This window comes from Pinus tabuliformis, chromosome 9, assembly GCF_031772625.1.
Source record: "Pinus tabuliformis cultivar Carrire ecotype Pingquan chromosome 9, CPIR1, whole genome shotgun sequence".
Lineage (NCBI taxonomy): Eukaryota > Viridiplantae > Streptophyta > Pinopsida > Pinales > Pinaceae > Pinus > Pinus tabuliformis.
Window position 1 is genome coordinate 1,728,010,165 of NC_142307.1, and position 26,861 is coordinate 1,728,037,025.

General features: G+C 41.6%; 1 protein-coding gene across 4 annotated transcripts in view; it reads left to right on the forward strand.

The window, feature by feature from the left end:
• LOC149155618 (LIM domain-containing protein HDR3-like) overlaps positions 1-26,861 on the forward strand; it is a 299,537-nt gene that overhangs the window by 15,941 nt on the left and 256,735 nt on the right. The gene's annotated exons all lie outside the window — the stretch shown is intronic.

Consider the following 26,861-nt stretch of genomic DNA (forward strand, 5'->3'; position numbering starts at 1 on the left):
TTAGGAATTAGCGCTATGAAGGTAGAATTTAGGGAAGGAAGGATCCAGTGCATCGATCTTGATTCCTCCACTATCTCCCAAACCTCTGTTTTAATTAGCTCCCAAAACGCATGAAAGAAGTTGGCTGTAAAGCCATCGGGTCTAGGCGCTTTGCCATCCTTAAGTTGAGCCATGGCATCCTCCACTTCTTGCTTGGAGATGGGCTGGAGCAACATTTTGTTGTGGTCCTCCGAAACAAGTTTAGGAATATGCTACGTGAGTGATCGAATGGCTTGATCCCTGCATCCTAGCGGCGCCCGAAGAATATCCTGAAAGTACTCTTTGAATTCCTGTTCCACAGCTTCATGCGCCTCTAATCTCTCCCCTTGTCGATTATTTATGAAGGCGATGTTATTGTGCATTCTCCTTTGAATTGTAGATCTATGAATTTTTTTTGTATTTTTCTGCCCTTCCTTTAGCCAATTGATTGTGGATTTTTGTTGCCACAGAACTTCTTCTTGCTGCCTTCGTGCTTCGATCTTGGTTAAGAGGGTCTGCTCCTGTTGCGCATATTCATCTGTTCTTCCTTCCAAGATAATTCTCTGTTGTAGTGAGGTCATCTGCTGCTCCAGCTCTTTCCGATTTTCAAAGATGTTACCAAACTGAGTTCTATTCCAAGATTTGAGAGCTTGTTTGAGATGTTTTAGTTTTTGTTGGAGCTGGAACATCTTGGCTCCTGCAGGGGGATTGAATGACTTCCAAGCCTCTTTTACTACTTCTTTGAATTTGGGATGCGAGAACCAAAAGGCCTCAAAGCGGAAAGGTCTATTGCACTTTGAGCCCGAACGCGACCACTGAAGCATTATGGGCCAATGATCAGAGCTCGCTTGAGGCATGATGGAAGCATGAAAGTCCCCACCCAGGTGTATGGCATTATCCGATATAAGGAAGCGGTCCAGCCTGGACGCTATATGCTGAGGTCCACTTCTTTTATTGGTCCAGGTGTACATACCATTGGAGGTTTGAAGGTCCATTAACTGATTACTGTTGATGAAGTCTTTGAAGCCGTTGCTGTCCGCTTCTAGCTTCGATCTGCCTCCGGATTTTTCCTCCAAAGCCGTGATGATATTGAAGTCACCGCCCCCAATCCAAAGGGGAAATCACCTATCTGAATTGAGAGCTGTGAGTGTGTCCAGGAGATCCATCTTTTGTTGTAAGTTTTGTGGAAAATATACATTAGAGAGATGGCCGTGGATATTGGTCCCAATTAGATGGAAGGTTGATTGAATGAAGAAGTGTGAGGCATGAAAGTCTTGAAGGGAGAGTACCTGCGGGTTCCACAAGATTGCCAGCCCTCCAGAAGCCCCTGAAGCATCCACTGAGATTGAGCGGCATCCTGACCAAACCTTATTTAGAATCCTTTCCAATACAGTGCTATTTCCTTTGGTCTCTTGAAGAAAGACAATTGAAGGCTTTTCTTGCTGGATCATATTTTTTAACATTCTGTGTTTTGTGGGGCTGTTAAGCCCTCTCATGTTCCATGATATGAGCTTCATGAGGAACCGTGGGGGAGAGATTTGAAGAACCTGGTCAGCTTGGGGAATCTACCAGAATCCACCAGCATTTCTCCGATGATAATTGTCCTTTGCAGATCCGTCTTGCGCCCTCGTTTCTTCGTTTCTTTCAAGATTTTCTTTCCATCCCAAGGACTGTCGGCCTGAATGCCTAGGCATTTATTGTGCCATGCTCTGGCCAGAACTACTTCAAGCCTTTCAATTTCCCGGGGGGGTATTGTATTAAATTCTCTTTGTTTGCACGTTGTTTCCAGTTTGAGAATATCTAGACCTTCCAGATCTACGCTCTCTGGTTCCTCATCCATGTGGATCAGGGTATTCTGATCTTCCTCATTTGTCTGTTGGTGAATGCTGAGAGCTAGAGCTGCATCGATTTCCATAGTGGAAGATTTCTGGGCTGTCTCTGGATCAATTTTTTCAGAGGAGGTAGAGGCGGGAAAGCTGGTGAGAGTTGAGGCGGGTTTCGGTACTGCAGATTGAAGGGGTCGGGGGGGTGAGGAAGGAGAGGGATCTGCAAGAGGGATTTCAGGGTAGTCCTCCGTAGTGTTTTGAGAGGTCAGAATTTCAAATCTGTTCTAGGATTCAGGATTTTTGGAGGTATCGGGAGCTGCCGGATTTTTCTTCGCATGCCTTCTGCGACTAGGGACCTTTATGAAACCTTCAAAATCTTTGCTTGTCTCATTAACTGGGGCCTTGGATTTAAGATTCAGAGGGCAGTCCCTGAAGAGATGGCCATGTTCATGGCATTTTCTGCAACGAAAAGGTACATGCTCGTAATCTATTGTTTGGATCCATTCATAGTCGTCATGAAATAGACTTATCGAGTTCGTGAGTGCTTTAGTCAGATGCATGTGAACGCAGATCCTGGCATAGGAGGTGTATCTCCGGGTTTTGGTTTCCTCGGCAGCTTTGATGAATACCCCCAGGCTGTTGCCTATGTCCTTTAAGGTCTCCTCATTCCAGTATTCCAGTGGCAGAGAATACATGCGTATCCATACTGGAGCCCAGCTGAAATCTTCCTTGTCTGGGTTGAACCTTTCTTTCCAGTCACGAAGGTACAGGCCTGAAGAGTTGAAAAAATACGGGCCTCCCTCGAAGATGCGAGTTTTGTCTTCCAAGCAGTTGAAAGTGGCGGTGAAGAAGCCTTTGGGGCCAAGCTGCAGAGTGACTTGTCCTTTAGGCTTCCATTTGGAAGCTATCCAGCCATGCAAGGCCTTTTTAGTAGGCCAGAATCCGAGGAACTTGCCTATGAGTGCATGATCCCTCATATATTGGATCTCGCTGTTGATTCTATGACTGGGGAGATCTACTTTGATTCTTTCTGCAGTCTTCGGTATGCATGTTGCAGAAGACGCCTTTGGCTGTGACGTTGATGTCTTTTGGTCATTGCCTGTATCCTTTGCGGCCTCAGAACTTGCTACAGGGTCCCCGATAGCCTCGGTGGCAGGCTCAGTGTCCTGGTTGGTCCGAGGGAGGGCGCCTGGATTGATCAGAGGGTCTACGCGTTTTGTCCTGTCAGAAGAGAGACCAGTGGTTGCAGGGGGGGATGAGCCCGCCCCTTCAAAGGGCGAATCCATGGTGGGGAACTCAGCAGGAGTACTGAGTTAGGATCGCCAGTAGCTCAGAGTAAAAAGGGGAAAGGGTTAACGCTCGAGCCCTAGCGCGAGCCGCATCTGATGAACCCTAGCGTGAGTTGCAGGCCTACTATCACTCATTCCGTGTCTTCCACCATGAATTAATTACCTTCCTAGCCATTGAATTAAAGCAACAAGAAATAGCATGAATGTTTCTATAACAACTTGATCTTGAGTGTGTGGAGATCCTTTTTATATTCGAAAAACTTGGGCGTAAGCGGAAGTCCTCAGTTGGACCAACCAATTCTCAAGGCATAAGACCTGAAGAGCCTTCCTGATTGGATCCCAAGACTTATCTAACAAAGACTTTCTTGCAGGGTTTCTTGGTTAGTGCCTCATTGAAATTCATTTATATCTTAAACTCTTTTATATAAGGTGTTTTAATTGATAGATCTGCTAATAAAAGAGTTGTTTTTAAGGATCAAGGATTGGAGTTGGACTCATAATCCTTTGGTCCATCACTTGTAAACCTGTAGATAATCTTTGTATATAGATTCAATTTCTCTATGTTATACATATTGCTTTTGTTTCTTTTTAAAATTTTTTTTCTGTTGCAGATGGATTTTCTGGAGTATCAAAGGAAATCAAAAATTTTGAGAAATAATCCTTTGCCCGTTGTTTAAACCCTCCTTTCTCCACGTAAAGTGCTGGACGACTAGGGTTTTCATTGTTTTACAAAAAAATCTTTACTAAAGGTTTTCTTCAAATCTCTTTCCATTATTCGCTTGTGGTTCTAACGAATTTTTGTAGTTCAAAACCGATTTTTTTGAGATCTTGAGCTTGTTTATCTACATGCCCACAATTAGTTTTGATTAAATATCTTTTATTGCCATAAGCATTTGTAGAGGGATTTCATCATTGAAATTTTAAATAATTTCTAAAGGATATCTCCAATTGATATGGTGAAACTCACTCTAACGCTTGATCTTTGAGGAAAATGAGTTATTTTTTGGGCTTTGGAAATTTGAGGGTTTGAAATTTTGAAGCCGTATTAATTTTTTGGATGTTCTCTCCATGGCTGCAAAGCTCCCATTAAATCCTTGCGAAATCTCATTACCGTTTACACATTTAAGGGAAGATTCAAAATTGATTTGTTACATAATGCTTGGAAAATTATAGATTTAATTTTTGGGAGCCGCTTTCATTTTTTCCCTTTCTTGTGAGAATCTCATTTCTCTTATGTGTATATCCTCTCTCTCTCTGGACATATAGTTTCTGGAACGAAATTTTCCTTTTTTTTGAAGGAGAGCGAAAGCACTTTGGACAAGTTTTGTTTGATTGTGGGAGAAATTATTTCAATTTAATATTGTAAAATCATTATAAAGAATTTTTCTCATTAAGGTTTTGAGGAGGGGTATTTGTAAACCCTTTTCAAAAAGAAAATTTAAAAGTTAAAACCCTCTTACCTTTGTCTAAAGAGGACTTTCAGGGCTTAGTTTTCATTTTATTTCTAGATCTAACTTCCAACTTTTTCATTTCTAATTTCATGCACATTACATTTTAGATCTAATCTATTTGGCTACTTGATCTATTGCATTTGAATAGTTTGTCTTCATTTCACTTGCAATTTAAGATTTAAAGAAGTCCATCTCTTCTTTGATTAACAATCTCATTTGGTGCTTTAATTCTCACTTGGTTTCATTATCATAATATAATATAAGTGAAGAACATTTTTAAGCATTTTCCATTAAAAGCATTTTGAGATATTGTTTCACCTAATTAAATCTTGTAATTTTGGGCTTAAATTATTGAATCATAAGTGGATGGGTATCTAGATATATCTTAAGCATTCCTTTTTGAAGCATCATTCTTGAAGTTGATATCTCATTGAAGAATTTGCATTAACATTGGCATCTCACATAGATTAGTCTTGCATTTAATTCATCCAACATCATCCTTCTTGCCATATTATTGAATTGTGAGCATATCTTTACTTATAAACTTTCCACTTACTTGTACTTGTTCCTTATCGTTCATTGTAATTGCTATATCCTAAGTCACCACGTTCGTGTTCGTGTTCGTGTTCGAGTTTGATGACCTTGAAATTCGAATAAAGTTCGGCACCTAAAATTTTGCCAATAAAGTTCAACATATAGAAATTTGATATATATATATATATATATATAAAATCAATTTAAAGTCAAATTTCAAAGTCCATAATGCACATTGCAAACACATAGGATTATTGCTCAAACATTTAAATCATTTCCACATAATTTTATAAACCATGAAAGCGAGTGCCAATAAAGAACCAACTTCCATACATAGTAAACAAGGTGAGAAATTCATCATAGACATTGGCACCCATATCAAATTCAACAAAACCATGGGCCATATCAGATTTCATATATTGAAAAACAATATGATAAAAAGTATTCAAAATATATAAACTCAAAAGTTTAAAGTAGCTTGGCAGTTTTAGAAAATTGTTCATGCAAAAAGTAAACTAGAAGTCTAAAACGAGAACAAAATTTTTATTCTTGATGTTCCCGTTGCCCACTTGTTATATCAAAAAGTTCTATATCATCAAGAGCAATGGGAGATGTGAATCCGCTAGATGCTTCATCATCAGATTCATCACTCAATTCCCTGTCAATATCATTATCAATATAAAAATTAGCTTCATCCCTTGATGCATTTGGAACAGGATCGATCCATGGAGTAAAGGAATTGGATGACTCTTTAGCCACATTTTTCAAAGCCAACTGCAACGAACATAAACAACATCTTTTAATCTTCCAGATAACAATCTATCTTCGAATGAATGTGGTAAAAGGAACTCCAATTCCTTTTACATGCTGATGCACTTGATCCTTGGCTTAAGATACGAATTGCAAAATTTCGCAATTCTGGTGTCCCTGATCCATAAAATTCCCACCATACTACTGGATCACTTATGCTCCTATCAGAGTTTTCTGATTGTGTTCCAAATAACCCTTCTTCTACCCTGTATGCCCTCAATTGACATCTGACCAAACCTGCAATTGTTGGATTTGGATTTAGCTTCTCAATAGCCTGGATAAGTCCATTCATGACTTCTTCATCCCTATGTCTTGATAACCCAAACAATCTAGGGTCCAAATAGCATGCTGCTGCATGTAATGGACTATGCATCATCTTCCATCTTTGATCAATTAAATCCCATATCTCCTGGTAATCAACTTCCACATTATTAAAAGCACTTGCAATGGCCTCTTTGCAACGATCAATGCTTTCATAAACAAAACCCATACAAGGTTTGTCACCATCAACCATGTGGAGCACATTAACAATTGGGCCACATATTTTTAAAACCTTGTTTGCATTTTCCCAAAAGCCATTATTGAGCACTATTTGTTCAACATTTTTCCCCTTAGTTTCTTTTGAAAGGGTAGATCTCTCCCACTCAGTATTGCAAAAAATAACTCTTAGGCTTGCTTTTTCCTCAACAACTCTTTTCAGAGTAATATAAAAAGTGGCAAATCTTGTATCACAAGGCCTCAACAACTCATTTGATGCATTCTTCCTATATATGCTTGAAATGAGACCATGGTTGATGATGAAGTTTGCAATTGTTTTGGCTCTTTGGATTGTCTCATTGACCCAAGGAAATTTGGCTAAATCATGCAACATTAAATCCAAGCAGTGAGCTGCACAAGGGGTCCAATAAATGTGATTATACTTTTCCATAATCAGCTTCCCTGCATCAACACAATTTGATGCATTATCTGTAATAACATGGACCATATTTTTCTCTCCAGCCTCTTGAATTGCTTCATCCAAAATTCCAAAAATAAACTATGATGTCTTCACTCGATCCATTGCATTTACTGTCTTCAAGAAAAGTACCCCTTGAGGACTATAAACAAGCACATTGATCAATGGGTGATGACACAAATCTGACCAACCATCACTCAAAATTGTGCATCTTGTATGCTTCCAAGACTCTTTAATCTAAACCAACTTTTCTGTCACTCTGTCTCTTGTTTTCTTTAGCAAAGTTGTCCTTAAAGCTTAAGATCCAGGAGGAACATAGCCCTTCTCAAAATCAATGGCCTTTTGAATTACATTTTTAAAATATGGACTTCTCCCCACATTAAAGGGAATTGCGCATGCATAAAAGAATTCTGCAATAGCATCATCAACTTCTTGTCTCTCCACAGGTTTCTAGAATTGATTTAATGTTTTGGTTCCACCTGTTTTTACTTGAGTAGAACTTGATCCACCAATGGTTGAGATTGAATTAATGGTGTTTGAGGAAGACATGGAAATCTCCCTCTCAATTTGTGGCCTCTTATTTTCCCTTTTCTCCTTTTTCTTCTTTGAAGTGAAATAGTCTTTCTCCACTGCGGTTTTTTGTTCATTAGAAATCTTAGTGCAGCCTTTAACACCACTTCCACTTCCATTGCTAATACTGAGAAGGTGAACCACTGCTCTAGTTAAAGAGGCAACAAAATTATGTCCACATAGCTGACACAAAAGATTTCCCCCTCTTTTTTGACAAAATTCCATGCTACAACAGTTGATTTTGGGGGTGCCATTGAAATTTGAAGGTTCTGATTGTTGAAGACTGAGGTGAAGCCTAAAATATCTACAGTTTTTTTTGTTTTAATTTACATTTTAATTAGTTTTATATTTTTTTGTAGAATGAAACTATAGTTTATAAAATAAATTTAAACAATCTGGATCTCTCAGGCTGAAGCCTGAGAGTCCAGACACTATATTAAAAAAAACCTAAATTTTAGCTACTAAATTGTATATATTAAGTTTTAATTAATAAAAAAATGTGCATTTTGACTAGGACTGCTCATTGTCGTCCCCTGTCTAGGTCGGATTTGGCTCCTGAGTCCGTCACTGTGTCACTGTGTAGGAAGATTGTCTGCGCGCTGCGACTTGGTGTGACTTATTGACGCCGAGAACCAAGAAGCAGCAAAGTTGTGGCTTGCTGTCATGCTGGGGGCTGTGACTTGTTGTCACGTTGAGGCTTGAGCAGGAGTCCAGCTGGTTGAAGCCTGAAGGTTCCACAGTCCACTGTGCTGAGCGAGAGACAAAGCGACCAGTGAGAGGCAGTCTGCAGAGCGACTGAGTGAGGGTAGCGGCGACGAGTGAGAGAGTAAGTTTGAGGGCCGAGGCTTGGCTTACACGGTGTCGCTAGTCAGGCGGGAGACTGGAGACTAGACAGTGGTCGACGTCGCGGGAGGAGACAGGCACAATGTAGCGTAGGGAGTTGGAACTTGGGTACATGGGTGATGGGCTGACAACGTAGCGTAGGGATTTGGGTCACTGGTGTCTGTGATTTGTGAATGGGCCGCGAGCAAAATATAAACAAAAGGCAGTCTGCAGGCCGCGATAAGACATAAACGGCAGTCGGGTGCTAATATTTTTTTTTTAATTGTTAAAATTTATAAAAATGATGGGCAGCCTAACCCTAAGTTCCCAAATTCGAATTTTTAGACCAAATCAAAGCGAACATAAACGATTTTTTCGGCAAATTTTAAGTTGATTTTGTTGTTGTTGTTGTTGTGGAGCTCGAGTTCGGCGAACAAAATCAAACCTGTTCGAAGTTGCTTGAGGTTCAGCAAATTTCGAATCCCAAGGATTAAATTCGCCGAATCCAGTGACATAGGCTATATCTCATTAAGGCATATTTCTAAAGTACAAGTTTCATTCATCTCACAAGTTGTATTTCTCTGCTCATATTTCAATATCTTCCATACTAACATTTGTCTTGCAGCATTACTTGTCATGTAACTTGAAATATTATCTCTTGGAAGTGTTACATCTTTATTGATCATTGTTATTAAGGCATTGGTCTTTATTTGTTTATCTGGCTATTGTCTTATTGATCTAATTGAGATTCATCTTGTGAACATATACATTGATCATCTCATAATCACACTTGTCAAATAATCCTTAATTCAAGTTATTGAAAGAAGTAATTGCCTTGCCCTTATTCTCCTAGGACTTGTTGTTCCAACAAGTTTTCCCTCATCATCGTCTTTAGGGACTACCCCCCTTGACTTAGCTAGGAGAGAGTCTAAACAGAGTGAGTAGGGATTAGAGTGACAACCCCTACTTTGAGCGTTGCACCTTAGGTGTACACTTGGAGCAATTTATGAGATTTCTCTACTCCACAAATGTTGAAATGTAACTAGTGTTGGTCTTCATAATTGTACTTGAGTCATAACTTGATGTAATTATTGATGTACTTGTTAAAAGAAAAAGAAATATTATTTGTAAAAGAAAATTATTTATTGTAAAATGGGTTTCTTGCCCATTGTTGTTTGTCCTAGGTCAAAGCCCCCATTGAGTGCTCTAGGGGTCTGTTGAGTCAAGTCATGATGTCTTGGCCCTTGGAGGGCTCATGTATTAAGAAGGAAAAATTATTATTGTAATATAATGAGTCTATGATCCAGGTGGATATTGATGGCCACTTGCTTATTCCACCTAGACCCCTAGTCAATTTCATCAGTTTCCTTGATTATAGCAACATTTACTATTTTTAGCAGTTTTTCAGGTCTTGAACTTCCAGAGCTGTTTTGACCCCTTAAAGAACTTTTTTTTTGAGGTCTGCAGCAGGCCCGTAGCCATAGGCAGGGGTTTGCTGCAATCTTGTAGTACTCAAAGAGACCTTTCTAACGAGGTATCGTATGCGCCAAACATAGATCATATGACCAAGTTATGACCCCGAGAAGTTGGTTGCCCAACTAACCCCAGCGGGCCCCACAAACTCTTGACGTTCAATCTCCTAGGGTTAGGGTTTTGGTTGTTTAGGGTTTCCCTTTGTTGTTCAATAATAAAAAGACCCTTGAGTCTCATTGTAACATAGTTCAGAGGCATGTAGCCACTACATCTCTTCTCAGAGATAAACTACCATCGCCCGAGCCAGTTTATTTCCATTCTGTATGTAAACATCTCTAAGTTCTTTGACATTAATGAAATGAAGTTTTATTTTTGCTGCATCTTTGTGTTTATGTTTATGTCTGTATTCAGTTGCGTTCTTGCATAAGTCCGGATCAGTGGTATCAGAGCGGTTTTCTTTTTATTTGTTTTTCTTTGCATGTCCCTAACGAGGTCGGGGTATAAGGAGTTAGGGCTTGAACTGGTTAAGCCTTTTCAATACCAGCCTTGCAAACCCTGACGACCTCCCATGGCGGAAGAAAAGAAAGACGAGAGAGCAAGAGATTCTTTCAAAATATTGCTCGAAGAAGCCCTCGAGCGACAAAGGAACGCAATGATGGATAACTTTGCCCAGATCCTTCAGCAGATGCCCATAGACGACACATCTTCATTCAACAACCACTTTGGAGGCGCCACACCCTTCAAGGTACAAGTGAACTTTGACGTTCCCATATTTGAAGGCCAGATAAATGCATACACCATAGATAGATAGATGGTATCTGTTGGATGGGTATTTTTCGGTTCATGACTTTTCTAATCGGGAAAATTTTACTTTTGCACTCTTCAAAGCCACTCCCCATGTCAAGGACTTGTGGGAAACCTACTATGAACAGAGGGACGAGAGAGAACCCTCACTATTTTCAGTCACACCCACTTGGAATTCTTTTCAAGACGCCATCAAGGAACAATATTACCTTGTGGCAAGCTATGAGGACAAGTACATACAATGGACTATGTTGTGGCAACAAAGGGATCAAAATGTGCATGAATTGACGAATATTTTCCATACCCTGTGCACAAAGTTAGATATCAAAGATTTTGAGAAACAATTGGTGCTCAAGTGTTGCTGTTGCTTGCACAAATACATTCAGGAGGAAATGGAGTTCTTGGACATCTTGCTTGATGCATCATACCGATATGCTGCCAAGATTGAGTAGAAATTCAAGCAAAAGGAGCGAGACTTTGGATTTGCGAACCCAAAGCAGAGCAAAGGCGGCCCTAAGCCACAAAGCAAAAGGCAGAGTCAGGCCGCGACCCCCCAGGACAACTCCTCAAAGCAGCAAGCCAAGAATAATGGGAATGATCCAGGTGGATGTTGGTGGCCACCCACCTATCCCATTTGGACCCTCACAACTGTCTCTTTCAGTTTTTCAGTTTACGTAATTGCACCACAATTTACTATTTTTAGCAGTTTTGCGGGTCCTGAACTTCCGGAGCCGTTTTGAGGCCTTAAACGATGTTTTTTGGGAAATTTGGGAGCAACATGGGTCCATGGATCGATGTTTCTCTTCCCAAAGTTATAGTTCTTGGACAGATCTTTCTAACGAGCTATTGTATGCGTCAAACAAAGATCGTATGCCAAAGTTATGACCCCAGGAAGTTGATGTACCAACTTACACAAAATAGAGCCCACAATTTGGCGTTTCATCTTCTAGGGTTAGGTTTGGGATGTTAAGGGTTTTCCATTGTTTCTCAACAATAAATAGGCCTTCGAGCCTCATTGTAACACAGTTTAGAGGCATGTAGCCGCCACATCTCTTCTCAGAGATAAGCTACCATCGCCCTAGCTGGTTTATTTCCATTTCTGTTTGTAAGCATATTTCAGTATTTTACATTAATGGAATGAAGTATTATTTCCACTGCATTTTTGTGTATATGGTTATTTCTGTATTTTGTTGCATTCCTGTTTAAATCCGGATCAGAGCGGTTTGCTTTTTCTCTGTTTTTCTTTGCATGTCTCCAACGAGGTCGAGATATAAGGAGTTAGGGCTTGAACTGGTCGAACCTTTGCAAGACCAGCCTTGCAAACCTCGACGGCCTCCCATGGCGGATGAGAAGAAATATGAGGGGGCAGGAGATCCTATCAAAATCTTGCTCGAAGAAGCCCTTGAGCGGCAAAGGAACGCGATGATGGATAGCTTTGCACAGATCCTTCAACGGCTACCCAGAGGCGACGCATTAGCTTGCAACAGCTACTCTGGAAATGCCACATTGTTTAAGGCACAAGTTAATTTTGAAATCCCCATCTTCGAGGGTCAAATAGACGTAGATGCCGTAGGTAAATGGTTAAATATGCTAGATGGGTATTTTTCTGTTCATGATTTTTCTAGTCAGGAATAGATTATTTTCGCTCTTCTCAAAGCAGCCCCCCACGTCAAGGACTAGTGGGAAACCTACTACGAGCAGAAGGATGAAAGTACGAGCTCAGTATTTTCAACTGCACCCACTTGGATTCATTCCAAGATGTCGTCAAGGAGTAGTACTACCTTGTCAAAAGCTATGAGGACAAATACATCAAATGGACCACGCTGCGGCAGGGAAGGGACCAAGATGTGCCAGAGTTCACAAACTTTTTTCACACCCTTCGCACACAGTTGGGTATCAAGGACTCTGAGCTACATTTGGTACTCAAATATTGTGGCTGCCTACACAGATACATCTAGGAAGAGATGGAGTTCCTGAACATCTCCTCGCTCGGCATGGCGTACTGATACGCTGTCAAAATCGAGCAAAAGTTCAAACAGAAGAAGCGAGACTTTGGATCTGCAAATTTGAAGACCAAAGGACAAAGCCAAGGCGGGGTGACCCAAGACAACCTGTCGAAGCCGCAAGAAAAGAACAACACCACGAAGTCGAAGAAGGACACAGGAAAGTGGTGTGAGTTCCACAAGAGTCCCACTCATAACACAAGTGAGTGTCGGACCAAGCAGTCACTGGTGGCCGAGTTGAAGGCTTCAGAATTAGATGCATGTTCCGACCCTGAGTCAGAACCTGACAAGGGGAATGGCAAAGGGAAGCAGATCATTGATGTGGAGCCTAGCGTCACTGTTGCCACCGCCAAGATCCAAAAGAATGAGCCTGAAGACCCAGTGGAGGGGGAGCGCCTTTTCCACTCGCAGATGTGGGTGAAGGGTTCGCCGCTGCAATTCATTGTCGACAGTGGCAACCAAAAGAGCCTCATTTCAGCAGAGGTCGTGAAGCGGTTGGGCCTACCGACTACACCACATCCGCAGCCATACAGTATCGGGTGGCTTCACGAAGGACGAGATCTCAAAGTTCGCCAGCAGTGCCGCCTTCCCTACAACATCAAGCCTTTCATAGACGAGGTATTGTGTGATGTTACACCTTTGGATGTTTGTGATGTATTATTAGGCCAACCATACTTGTGGAGGCGACATGCTGTATATGAGTCAAGGCCTCGTGCTGTCATTATTACTTTGGTTAATTCATTATACAGGATACTGGAGGTAGCCCCACCTACCGCCACCTCTCTGATCTCGACTAAGAAAGGCAACAAGCTCATCTCCCGGACTAGGAAATTTAATTTTTGTCTGGTTCGCTCCCAAAGTAAGGGGAAGATCGTCACCACATCCATGACCCACGCGAAGGGTTCTTCCACGCAGCAGCAGCAGCAGCAGAGGGATACGGTCATGAAAGAACACAGGAACAACTTCTTTTCACCCATAGGGGTACCACACAAGCTTCAGGTAGGCAACAAAGCTTGGTTGCATCTGCAGAAAGAACGCCTTACAAGAGCCCATTAGAAGCTCTGACCACGCCGACATGGTCCTTACACCATTACTAAGGCTGTGGGAAATAATGCTTTGGAGCACAACATTCCTCCATTCCTTCGCCTGCACCAAGTGTTCAATGTGTACCGCCCTCGACCATGCTTCCCACCATTACTGGACACATCTGAGATTGCAGAACAGCTCACCAGCCACCAAGTTCAGCAGATGGAGGAACTCAACGCAATGGGGACCATTGCTTCCTAAGGCGGAGGAATGATCCAGGTGGATGTTGGTGGCCACCCACCTATCCCATTTGGACGCCCACAACTGTCTCTTTCAGTTTTAAAGTTTCCATAATTGCAGCACAATTTACTATTTTTAGCAGTTTTTCGGGTCCTGAATTTCCGGAGCCGTCTTGAGGCCCTAAACGACGTTTTTTGGGAAATCTGGGAGCAACATGGGTCCATGGACCCTGGACCCATGTTTCTCTTCTCAAAGTTATAGTTCTCGGACAGATCTTTCTAACGAGCTATTGTACGCGTCAAACGGAGGTCGTATGCCAAAGTTACGACCCCGGGAAGTTGATGTACCAACTTACCCAAAACGGGGCCCACAATTTGGTGTTTCATTTTCTAGGGTTAGGTTTGGGATGTTAAGGGTTTTCCATTGTTTCTCAACAATAAATAGGCCTTCGAGCTTCATTGTAACACAGTTCATAGGCATGTAGCCGCCACATCTCTTCTCAGAGATAAGCTACCATCGCCTTAGCTGGTTTATTTCCATTTTTGTTTGTAAGCATATTTCAGTATTTTACATTAATGAAATGAAGTATTATTTCCGTTGCATCTTTGTGTATATGGTTATCTCTGTATTTTGTTGCGTCCCTGTTTAAATTCGGATCAGTGGGATTTTGTTGCGTTGCCCTTACAAGATGTTGGGAAGTACATCAGATCTTGCACTGCCTGCGCCATTGCCAAGTCTACAATCAAGAAGCAAGGATTGTATACTCCTTTGCCTACTCCTAATCAGCCCTCAGAATCCATCTACATGGATTACATGTCTGGCCTTCCTTCTACCAAGGATGGCAACGATTGTGTTTTCATGGTCGTTGGCTAATTCTCTAAGATGGCCATTCTGGCGGCCTGCAAAAAGAGCATCATAGCAGAAGCCACTGCCAAACTCTTCTTTGAACGAGTATCGATACACTTTGGGGTCCCATAGTCCAATATCTCAGATCGAGACAATTGGTTCCTAAGTGCATTTTGGTCTAGCCTCTGGTCGTTGTTGGATACCAAGCTCACCTAGTCCACGACCTTTCACCCCCAAACTGATGGCCAAAGAAAGGTCATCAACAGGATGATCGTGCACATCCTACGCATGTACAACTCGAAGCACCCACACACCTGGGATGAGAGCCTCCCTTATGTCCAACACAGCTACAACAGGGCTCTCCACAGCTCAATTGGCCACAACCCCTTTCAGGTGGTACTGGGATTCTAACCACTGTCCCATTGATGTTTCCATACCATTTACAACTACTTAGGCAAATTCGGCTCATGTCCAATTTGAAGCTGACAGGGCTAACAACTTCATTGAGCGCATCCAACATTCTGCCAGCAGGTCCATGACATGTTGGATAGAGCAAATGCTAAGCACAAGCAACGTCATGAGCAACATCAGGTGCCACACAAGTTGCAAGTGGGCGACAAAGTTTGGTTACATTTGCAGAAGGAACGCCTCATTGGGCCCCACCGCAAGCTTCGCTCGTTTCGATATGGGCCTTACACCATCACTAAGGCTGTAGGGACAATGCTTTCAATCTCAACATTCCACCGTTCCTTGGCCTGCACCTAGTATTCAATGTGGACCGATTGTGGCCATGCATTCCTCCATTGTTGGACACATCCGACGTTGCTGAGCAGTTGACACCAACAGAGCTCAACCCATGCTGTGTCGAACAGGCCACAACTGATAGGATCATGGACACACAGATCAAGATCACTCCCCAGCAGAGGATCCAGCTATATCGGGTTGTCAAAGCAGGCCAACTCCTTCACTAGGGCAAGTGGTTCACTAGGGACTAGGTTCAACAAAAATTTCCTCACCTCATGGAGACTCTGCACGCAATGGGGACAATTGCTTCCTAAGGGGGGAGGATTGATCTATGTGGATATTGGTGGCCACCCACCTATTCCTCCTAGATCCCCAGTTAGTTTCATCAGTTTCCTTGATAATAGCAACATTTACTATTTTTAGCAGTTTTCTGGGTTTTGAACTTTTGAAGCTATTTTTACCCCCTAAATGACGTTTTTTTTGAGGTCCACAGTAGTCCCGTCATCATAGGCAGGGGTCTGCCGCAAATCCTGTAGTACCCGGAGTGACCTTTCTAACAAGGTATTGTATGCGCCAAACGAAGATCATATGACCAAGTTACGACCCTGGGAAGTTGGCTGCCCAACTAACCCCAACGGGGCCCACAAACTCTTGGTGTTCCATCTCCTAGGGTTAGGGTTTTGGTTGTTTAGGATTTCTCTTTGTTATTCAATAATAAAAAGGCCCTTGAGCCTCATTGTAACACAGTTTAGAGGCATGTAGTTGCTACATCCCTTCTCAGAGTTAAGCTACCATCGCGCACACTAGTTTATTTCCATTCTGTATGTAAACATCTCTCAGTTCTTTGATATTGATGAAATGAAGTTTTATTTCTACTGCATCTCTGTGTTTATGTTTGTCTGTATTCTATTGTGTTCTTGCATAAGTCCGGATCAGTCTAGAAACCTCCAAGAGATGGAGTCAACCAACCTCCTCAAGTCGGCCTAGAAAGGCCTAATCCACCCTCAAAAGAAAGCCTATATAAAGAAGTGATCACTTCCATTTGAAAAAACACAACGAAATTATACTTCTGATCCTAGCGACAAAGAAGAGGTTTGATCCAACAAGGCGGAGGAGCGAAATTGTTAGGAGGCCAGCAAAGAAGTGAATTTCTATTCTTGACATTGTTATTTGCTCATACGTGTGAGTTTGATGGAGGACCTAGGGTTTCCTCAAGCCTAATTTTGCTGAGATATTGTTTGGGGTTTGGCTGGCTCATCTCTTGGAAGGTTTTGTCTTGGGTCAAGGTCTTGGAAGTCTTCATTGAATTGATTCTATAAGAATAGATTTCTGGGTTTCTGGTTTTCCCCTTGTGGGGTTTTGCCTTGGCTTGGAACCTATTTCTGGTGTTCTTGTGTTTGCATTGTGATCTTCTTATTGGCATTTGTATTGATGATGAACATACCTAAATAATGATGATAGTGTCCTAATACAAATCACTAGAAAATGTCAGGGATTAAAGAGAAATCAAGTTAATAAATACTCTGACTCTTTGCCCTAGATTTTTCAACAATGAATCAGAGCTAGGGCTTTAAGGCGAGGGAAAAAAAGATGATTATATAGGCACCATTTCATGTCAAAAGGAGCGAATACCCTAGTCCAAGTTTGAGAAGGAATGAAGAACAAAATTCTAGGCACAATTTCCAGCCCCAATTGCAGAGATAAGGTTACTGGCATACACAGAAAGGAGCGAGAAGTTTTGTAGGATATAAGCACTATTTTTGATGATCGAATAGCTAGAAGATCTACTCTCCTTAGAACAAATTCATCAATCAAGAAATCAAAGTTCTGGACTCATTCTATTAGTCCTCTTCTCTGTGGTTATCAAGCCCTAATCTCTGAAGGAAGGCTGCAGGCCTATTCTTGTAGAGCGAGAGCATAAAATTTTGAGTTTGGAGGGATTATGAGGCTAATCAAGCAACCTTGAAAGACCGCACATTTTGGTGAAGGAGCGAAGGTGAAGAGAGATCTTACAAGGTCTGCAATCTCCTTTCAAGACTTCCGAATTTCATATCTCAGATCCAAGACCGAATTCGTTGGAAGGCTATTTTTTAGCATAAGTCCTGTTTGAGGGCCACTGTCAAGGATGCCGAAGTTCTGAAGCAAAAGAATCAAGATTCATACCCAACATCTGTGCATACAAAGTGCAAGCTACATAAAGGAAGTTCTCAGCACATTTTGCAAAGTATCTGAATTGAAGGCCAGCTACTGAAGAAGCTGAAATTCTGAAGTCTCAGTCTTGTTCCTGTGCATAGAAAGTCAAGCCCAAGTTTCATTCTGTGCATTAGTATTGTTACAAGAGGATTGAAACTTATAAATTTCACCTGCATATGAAAGGATCCAAAATTCATCTATCAAGCCTTTGTTTTGGACAAGTTTTGAGTGATCAATCCTTTATTTTGGAAGGTCATAGTCTAAAGTTGAAAGGCATATGCATAAGTCTCTTTTGGAAGCCCTAAAAGGCTACCCTCTGTCACCTTTCAAAAGGAGCCGAAAGCACTATTTGAAAGAGGATGAACCTGTGCATAATAGAGATTTAAGAACAAGGGTATTGTTGAGCTTAAGCATTGTTCTACACCTGTACCCTAGTCCGAGTTATGTAAAGGAAGCATTGAGTTTACCAAGACATCGAAGTTCTGAGCTCAAAATAGTCTCAAGCAGATCGGAAGTTGTAGGCCTACTTGGAAGGCTACAAGAAGGGAGCCAAGACTTCCTTCTCTCACCCACAGCCATAATTTCGTCAGCATACTCAAGTGACAATAGAGCCATAATATGTACAATGGTATAGATCCACAAAGAAATGACAGTTTTGTGTATAAAAGGCGAGTTTTTGGTCAACTATTCTGAGCATACATATATACAGGATTCAACCTAGTCAACCAAAAGGTGAGCCGGCCTGTGAAGTGACATAATAGACAAGAATCTGTGGCATGAGATCCTCAAATGTGTGCCTGAATATCCATAGTATCTGAAGCATATATATATACACACAGCTCAAGCCTTGACACAGTGAACCGACTTGTGGAAGCTCCTCTCCTGCTGTGTCTATAATACTTGCACTAAGAAATAATCTTGTAAGAAGATACTTGAAATCGTTTTTTTTTGAGTTTGGAAGAAGTCTTGATTAGGGTCTAACTTGGAAACCCTAGTCCTTGTATTCTGTAAGGAAGTTACACATGTTGAAATATGATTGCTCAACTACAAGCTGTGGTAAGGCCACAACATTGTGACAGAGCAGTCAACTCTGTGGGTCTCGTGCATCACAAAGTTGCAAGCAGAGAAGCAACAATTTATTGATTTTGAAGAAATAACAGTCCAAAGGCAATAAGTAGGGTCACAATATTGTGACAGTCATCTCTTTGAAGGAAGGTTCTGTTTGTTGTCAACCCTTCTCTAAAGATCAAGAAATCCTTAATTCTGTTCCATCATGGGAAAGGGTTATTGTTACATCAGTAGCTGACAACAAGATAAGTTTTGTTGACAGTCATTGTCAACATCTTGGAAACTTCTTGGCTAAATGGTATATCGTTGCAGACAGTTCTCTAGATCTGAACATCACTGATGAACAAGCAGAAGAGTAGTAGTATACTGATCCTGAAGCAAGAAAAGATAAGGAGATGAATACAGTGAAGAATATCTTGAGTTGATGCACACCTTGAGGAAAAACGATGAAGAGACCATGGCATCCGGAACAGCAGGTCACTGCGATAAAGGTATGTAATGTTGAGGTATGTATGGCATATTTTATTAAGGATCCAACATGATATATTATAGGGTTGGTTGAGTGTATGGTTCTAGGGTTTGTTGTTAAAATTGTTGATATTGGTATTGATATCTAAAACCCTTGACAACATAAGTAAACCCTAGTCATATGGAAACCCTTACCTTGTTCACTCATAAAAACCCTAACCCTTAGTATTTTAGGGTTTATATCTAGGGCTCATGACAAGTATATGCATGGATAAGGTTGATGAGTTGTATATGGTCTAGGGTTGGCACTTGAAAACCCTAGGAGTCCATCCTCTAAGTTTCCATGGTAACCCTAGATTGACAAATTGACATCATGCTTTTGTTATTGTATACTTTGTTTGGGTGTACTTGTCAATGAATGCTGCAAATCCTCTATTTTGGCAAGCATGATGGAAGAAGGGAACTATAAGGGCCTTGATAATGGTTGATCCTTGGGCACTCTGATGTATAAAGACAAATTCATGATATGGTCGCGCGATTGTGAATGCTTGGAAAGGAAGAATTAATAGCAGCATACGTAAGGATTCGTGAACTTGATATAGTAGTAAACTAGCTGATATAAAGTTCTTGCTCCAAGCTAATAATAATATATGCTTCTTAGAAGCTGTTGGTTCAGGTGCAACACGATGAACCTCATCTTGGAAATGAGGAGCAGGGCTAGATGACTGGCTGAGATATGTTCTGCTAAAGACTCTAATGAAGATTGAAGGAAGAGCATGATGTTGATGATGACTTGATATACTGTTAAGTTTTGCACATCCTGCTATATGAAGAAAATTCGTTTTAAGTAAGATATGATGACACCATTGGGTTGCTTCCTTGATACTTGGTTTGAGGAGCTGATGTAAGTCACGATAATAGATGTAAGAGCAGGTCGTAGACAAATTGATGATCATGTCCTTGTAGATCACTTTCCTGATGTTCAAAGGGAGCCATGTTCGAGCTCTAATATGATTGGTTCGTGAAGATGCTGCAAATGCAGACTGATGATGTGGAAAGTGATGTTGGACCCTGTCTTGATGATGATGCTGTATGTAGAGGGCTCTGTGATATTCAAAGAAAGCTTGCACGTGTGATGATAACGATAGAGCCCTGAGAGCTACTATCATAGTAGCTGATGATGGACACTTCTCCCTAGTTGAGAGGGAGCTCCTCCTTGGTTGAGAGGGAGTGACAAATATGGTTCTCTGCTTCATGTGTCATGCACTAGACCAGGACTAACAACCGTAAGTCTTAGTGAAGGCCATGAGGAGAGAATGGTGTCCAGAGGATTGGGTAAGCATCTGAGACAAATACTCCTTGAGGATTTGGAATCCAAGATAGGAAGTAGTCTGGTGACCGACACTCTTTGAGGATCTGACAGGGTATCCAAGACAAGAGTGGTTGAAGAGGACCAATATTCTTTGAGGATTGGGAATCCAAGATAAGAATAGTCCTAGAAGGACATACCTTGTGAACATTCGGATGGGGTATGTGCCTTGAGAGGTAGTGTGGTGTCCCATGTAAAGCCTCCCAACATTGTGCTCTGATCTATTGAGAGATAGAGCTTGTTAGTCAAGGCCTTGCTATGTTGACAATGTTGGTTGTATATTGATCATAATGTTGATGCTTAAGATGGCTTACCAATCTGACTCTTCTTATGAGAATAATTCAATGGAAGTATTGTCCTTGTACCTGTGGTCAATTATGAATACCTCCCTAGTTAAGAGGGAGTGTTGAAATGTAACTAGTGTCAGTCTTCATAATTGTACTTGAGTCATGACTTGATGTAATTATTGATGTACTTGTCAAAAGAAAAGAAAAAGAAATATTATTTGTAAAATAAAATTATTTATTGTAAAATTGGTTTCTTGCCCATAGTTGTTTGTCCTAGGTCAAAGTACCCATTGAGTGCTCTAGGGGTCTGTTGAGTCAAGTCATGATGTCTTAGCCCTTGGAGGGCTCATGTATTAAGAAGGAATTATTATTGTAATATAATGAGTCTAGAAGCCTCCAAGAGACTGAGCTGGCCAACCTCCTCAAGTCAGCGTAGAAAGGCCTAATCGCCCTCAAAATAAGCTTATATAAAGAAGAGCTCGCTTCCATTTGAAGACACACACAACAAAAATATACTTATGATCCTAGTGAGAAAGAAGAGGTTTGATCCAACAAGGAGGAGCGAAATTGTTAGGAGGCCAATGAAGAAGTGAAGGAAGTGAATTTCTATTCTTGACATCCTTATCTGCTCACACGTGTGAGTTTGATGGAGGACCTAGGGTAACCTCAGTCTAGATTTTGCAGAGATATTTTTTGGGGTTTGGCTGGCTCATCTCTTGGAAGGAGTTTTCTTGGGTCAAGGTCTTGGAAGTTTTCATTGAATTGATTCTATAAGAAGAGATTTATGGGTTTCCCCTCATGGGGTTTTGCCCTGGCTTGGAGCCTATTTATGGTGTTCTTGTGTTTGCATTGTGATGTTCTTATTGGCATTTGTCTTGATGATGAAGAAAACTAAATAATGATGATAATGTCCTAATATAAATCACAATAAAATGTCAAGGATTAAAGAGAAATCAAGTTAATAAATACTCTGATTGTCTGCCCTAGATTTTTCAACAACAAAACCTAACAAATTTCAATTAAATTGGAGTTAAAATGCAAGGAAGCTATACTAAGATTCCTCAATGGAAACTTTATGATAATCTTGCAAAGGAGATGTTAGATCCATAAAAGCTTCAACACATATGATGAAAATCTCATTGAAATCCTAATTCTACCATAAATATAAGATGGAAGAAGATAGGTACAATACATTTGCACAAATCACCATAGAATCACCATTTATCATCCAAGAGAAAAATTCATCCAACCACAATATCCTCCCCAAGACAATTTGCTTATTTAAAGCTCCATAGCGACCAAGAGCAAAGAGATAAGTGAGTGTGCACTCTCTCAAGTGTGATTGTGGCAATCATTCCAAGCTAATTCAACTTCCCTCTACTTATACGAGGTCACAAGTCGACCCCTAAAGATAGCTATATTAGTGATAAAACAAAAAAACAAGTCTCAACTAGCCCACATGTGTGAGACAAAATTTCCTTCAAGTATGATGTCATCCCCTAAAAAAGTGTATCTCTTGTCAAAATAGGACATGGATGACCCAGGAAGGTGCTCCTCACTGTAAAGCCACATCTCCTCATCAGAGGTGTCCAATCAATAAGCAAAGGTTTCCTCCATAAGGCATCATCATCAAATAAACCCACACCATCACCCCAAGCCTCATGAAGGGGATGTCATGAAGCTAGGGCATGACTTCATCATCTAAAGTAGTGTACCATCCCCTCTAGAGGGGTCTCATGTCATCATCATCATTAAATCATCTCATAAACAAGGCAACACTTATCAAGAAGGTGCAATGCCAACTTGGGGGTCTCTCGTCATCTCAGGGGTACATTAGCTCTCTAAGCAATGCCTTAGCTTAGGTGTGCAATATCTGTTGGGGGAGGAGAGTGTCATCAACTATGGTGGGTACATCCAAAGGTCAATTCTTCTCAATAGGTGGTCAATGTCATGGCTTTGGTGCTTAGAGTAGTCATTAAATGGGGATGGATGTCCTCTTTGAAGTGTTGGAGAAACATCATGCAATCCCTCAAGGAATGGCAACTCTGGAGGGGGAGGAGAGTGTCATCAACTATGTTGGGGACATCCAAAGGTCAATTCTTCTCAATAGGTGGTCAATGTCATGGCTCTGGTGCCTAGAGTAGCCATTAAATGGGGATGGATGTCCTCTTTGAAGTGTTGGAGAAACATCATGCAATCCCTCAAGGAATGGCAACTATACTTAGGAGTAAGCATCTAAAACATACTCATGGAATCAAGTAAGATCAACATCATAGGTACAAGAACCATAAGAGTATCATAGTATTTCTGGCTTATGATTTGTAAACAAGTTACTATGCTTAGATATGGGAGGGTTATCACAAGGCCCTATTAAGTGCTTCCAACCCTAAGGGGAGGAATAGTTCTTATGCTAACCCATCAATCAATAGGTGCAAGTGGTCAATGACATGGTAGGGGTTTACTTCATAGAGGTTGCCACAATGTTTGTTCTGGTTATTAAATTCCATCATCCTTGAGAGTTATGATGCAAAGAGGGAGGAATTGTGGGATTTGAGTTACCCCTTTCCTTGGCCTATTTTAACCACCCCTCTTGTGTGCCTTTTTGTTCATTGATTTTCTTTTTCTTTGCAGATATAACTTGGTTTACAAGCTTTTATTGATTGATCACTAACCCCTTAAAAATGAAGCACTTCATTGCTCATTGGGCTGGGATAGTCAAAGTTCCTTTTATTTAGATAGCTCAAGCATTAGCCAAGAACTGGGTGAGGGCTAATGAGGGGGGTCGAGCTTAGGCTAGTCTTTTCCACATGTACTTTCATTTATCCCTGCCAATATTTTGCATTTTATCATTATGGCACATGCTTTTTCTTTACTTTCTACTGCATCAACCTCATAGTGAAAAGTTTATGGGCCATTACTCAAGGATGAGGAAAACCAAGGAAACAATACTAGTGACATATAGCAATGAACCCGAAGATGAGATGTGGATACAAGTGAGAGATGGAAAATGTTACATATGGGTTACCATGGATACACAACATCAATCAGAGCCTCCTATTTGTGCCCCTTCTAGACAGTGGAAAGAAAGGCCTCAATGAAGGTCACACTCGACTCGGGGCAAGTGATCACCACCAAGATGTAGCATGGGAATGAAGATACGCTAAAAGTGGTCAATCATCCAATTTATTTTCTGATCCATACTAAAATGACCTTAAACATTAAATGAAAGAACTTGAATACGAAAATGTTTAATGTGCCTCATATTTGATGACCCACCTTCATCAGATGAGTAGGCAAGATGAACTAAAGGACTGACCAAAGCATGGATGCGAGGCATCTGAGGCTAGCTATCTTTGGATCATCTTAAGGCTGCTGGTCGACAAGTTGAAACGATAGAAGAGAAATTTTCTCCTAGGGGTTAGCCACTTGGGTGGGTAACAAGCCACATAGTGGTTTGTGAAGAAAGCCAAAGACAAATTCAAATTGATTATTTTGCACGAAAAACCTTCAATGTGAAAGTCAAGATCTCGTTACATAGTGATTAACTACTCTAAGTACTGTTATTGTTGATAAATTTGCTTAAAACCTCTAGCCACATACTAAAAAATAGTGAGTTTCACACCATTGCTAGCATCTAATAGCTTATGTTGACTAAGAACCTAAGTCACTTGGTTTGCATTAAAGTTTGATGTCATGAAGTCCGGACAAAATTTGGTAGTGCAATACAATATACTAAAATGGGAATAAAAGCTGACATTAAGTTTGACAAAGTATATAATTCAAAGATGTTAATTTTCTTGAAACTCTGCAACTACGTAGATGAATTACTAAAAACAAGGCAATTGAAAACTGAAACCAAAGATCCTGCACTGACTCCTGGTCATCTTGCTGTGCGGCTCGCTTGCCACCTGGTTGAGATTCAATCTGTGATACTGGCTGAGGCTCTTGCTTGGGAGCGAGTAGCTCCTCCTCAAGTACTCCAACCTGCTCTCACTCCAAGGATGCCCTTAGAGCTCTGTCCTCCTCAAACCTCATGTACAACTTGATAATTGTCTTCTTGAGTGATGGTATGCACCCTGTATGCCTGAGATGTCTCATTGTAACCCACGAAATTCCCTTTTCAGTTGTGGGCTCAAGCTTCTTCCAGGTCTCTTTGGACACATGGCAATAAACTTTTGTCCCAAAGATGCGGAAGTGAAAAACATCAGGCTTTTTGCCTTTGAAAGCCTCCCCCTGTGTAACTCATCCAAGCACTCTGTGTGGAGTCGTGGACTCCTGTTCTGCAAAAATATTGTAGTGTTGCATGCCTCTACCCACAAGAACATAAGTAGTCTCTAGTCATGCAAGTTGGCTGCTTCAACTATGCTGCGGTTCTTCCTCTCAGCCACCCCATTTTGCTGAGGGGTATGGGGTGCTGTCAACTCTCTCATAATGCTTTCCTTGGCTCACACATCCCTGAAAGCATTGGAGACATATTCCATGCCGTTGCCACTCAATGCCTTGATCTTCTTCTCGGTCTCGTTTTCTACGAAGGCCTTAAACTCCATGAACATGGAGAAGACCTCCTTGTTCTTATTCATAAAGAAGATCCATGTCTTCTGAGAATAATCATCTACGAAAGTGACATAGTACCTGTGTCTCATGAGTGATGGAGAAGAGAAGGGCCCACACATGTTTGAACGTACCAACTCCAAAATCCCTTTGGCTCTGTTGTATCGGCCTTGAAAAGATGACTTGGCATACTTGCCAAGTGTCCACCACTTGCACACATCATGCTGGTCAAATACGCCCTGTGGTAGTCCTGTGGCTATCTACTAAAGGATCTTCAATGCCCCATATCCTCCCTAGCATCGACAAACTAATTTTGCCCTTCCCTGCATACGATCCATCTACCAAATGCTCAAATGAAACACAAGTATCAATAGTACTTACATCATCATCATGAGGCTCCTCCATGCGAGTATCCTCATCCATCCATGTCTGCAAACTGCACGATCCTGGTCCAACTTGATCAATCTCAAGTTCATCCTCCATCATTGTCATATCTGCAACATCCTCAATCATCACAACTTCCTCTTCCTTGTCAGCACAATCTGCAACTTCATCTTGCTCCATTATCCAACCAAGTTGAAGAAGTTCGTCTTCAACATTTTTTTCCAAGACTTCAAGTTCCTTACGAATTCGGGGGTTCTCTTCTTTCAACCGCTTCAACCTGTATAAGGTAAGCAAGAGCTTCCCTTCACATTCTTCCAAACTTGCCATGCCTTGTCGTTCAGCTTGGCCCAAGCACTAAGCTTCTCCTCTGCTAAACCTGTTTCACCATTCACTTGAATCACCCTGATATTCCACCTGTCACCTGCAAAACTTGAACTCCCTTTCAAGTCTTCGGTCTTTGTAGAATCAGCTCCTTGATTTAGTTCACCAGTTTCGATACCACCTGTCATGATAGTGCAGTGGGATCAGCACTTCATCATCAACCCGATCAGCTTCTTGATCATCAGCTCTGATACCCCCTATCACGAAGTGCAGGTGTGTATCAGCTTCAACGCTTCACCGTTTCCACCGTTTCGTCGTGCACGACGCACCCTACCGAAGTTCCCGTCCGCACGATTCTTCGTTTCGACGTGCACGGCGCGCCCTCACCCGGCCGCCCGTCCGCACGTCCACTCCTTCACCCAAACTCGTTCACCCGGGTCGCCACACGACTTCACCCGGGTCGCCTGAACGACCTCACCCGGGTCGCCACACGACTTCACCCGGGTCGCCCGAATGACTTCACCCGGGTCGCCCAACGACCTCACCCGGGTCGCCCAACAACCTCACCCGGGTCACCCGAACGACTCCGCCCGAGTTTCCTGCCCGACGACCTCGCCCAAGTTCTCCCTGAACGACCTCGCACGTGTCACGCCCCTACATTGGCGGTACTCTTACAACCGCACTATAGCGAGGTGCGACACTACCAACCGTTTTCTTTTCACCAATACTTACGATTGTAGACTACGCCTAACATTCCATACTTAGTTTATTTTTCATTACCAAGTATTATCTTTGTCCTTTATACAGTG